This window comes from Liolophura sinensis, chromosome 3, assembly GCF_032854445.1.
Source record: "Liolophura sinensis isolate JHLJ2023 chromosome 3, CUHK_Ljap_v2, whole genome shotgun sequence".
Lineage (NCBI taxonomy): Eukaryota > Metazoa > Mollusca > Polyplacophora > Chitonida > Chitonidae > Liolophura > Liolophura sinensis.
The window spans coordinates 12440841-12442277 of NC_088297.1; positions in this window are offsets into that span (position 1 = coordinate 12440841).

Here is a 1437-nt window from a genome sequence, read left to right on the forward strand (position 1 = left end):
GACAGGTCACCTGGTACAATGAAGTATTTTTAATATGTGAATGATATGCAGAAAATCTGTTATCTGAGTGGTTCTAGAATGTATTCTGTTATTATGATAGTTTTTTCTGTCATATTTAACATAGTATTCTGTTAGTCTAATAGAATGTTGATTTAATAGAATATGTGTTATATTTAACAGATTAATTTGCTGCAGTAACAGATTACATTCTAGCATCACTCAAATAACAGGCTTTCCGTTAAATTTAGCAGATTATTTTTTTGCGTATATGTAAAATTTAACCTGTATTGTATTGGTCATCGTGTACATAGGTATTTGTAAATAAAGTTTTTGCTTTAATGGATTGTTTCATGGTTGTTTTTTTTATCTTTCCACCATCGTAAGTCAATTGTTCTGTAAGTCAGTCTATTTCCTTTTATGGCAGATCTACAGCTGATCGGGTTGTATAACATAGCTTCCGCGGTAAACATAAGCTTTTTGACCCCAGAATGCGGTCGCTGATAGTTCAAGTCTACCTCATGCTGGCTTCCTCTCCAATTGTACGTTGAAAAAGTCAGCAGCCTTCGAATGCTCGTTGGTATTCCCCCGAGCACTGTCCGGTTTGTACCCACCATAATGCTGGCCGCTATCGTATAAGTGAAATATTCTTGAGTACGGTGTAAAACATTTGTGAAATAAACAAATAAATAAGTAAACGTAGGCTCTTGATCCATGTGCAAATGAGATCGAATCGACCTTCAGCAGAATTATTTAAGATTAAATAAGATAAAAGTTTTGTATCTACACTACTTTAGTTATCTTATGACATTTTGTTTCCCTTTAGAGCTAGTCCCAAAAAATAATTAGTTTATTTTAACAGAAAGGCTGTTGTCTGAGTGGTGCTAAAATGTATTTACCCTAGCATAATAATGTGTCATATCCAACATCCTGTAAGTCTAATGCAGTCGTTGTACTGTATTAAAAGAATAGATGTGCTATATTTATTCTGCTGCTATAACGCAATACACTTGAGCGTCACTCGGACAACAGACTTTCTGTTAAAATTAACAGAATGGTCCTTGGAGGGTATGACATCGATCTGCAGAATTTCTTCTCTGCTGTGCCCGTTTTCCTGCCACTATAATGATGGCTGCCGTTGTATAAGTGAAATATTTTTCAGCAGGTGTCAAACACCAATCAAATACATAAATAAATAAATAAATAAATAAACCGATTTTTAGAGTAAGATGAGATGAGTTCAGATTCAGATGAAATGTGCTGACAGTTTAATTTTCGTGCAGATGAACAGTTGTCTTCCGACTGTAATTTTTCAGCCACTTGCTTAGTTAGACAGGCTAGGTGTTGTAAAGGTTCAACATCGTCTCGTGCTTTTTTGTGGCTAAATTGCGGTAAAGGTAGGCCTTATTACAGCAACAATCCACCGATACGATGTAAACC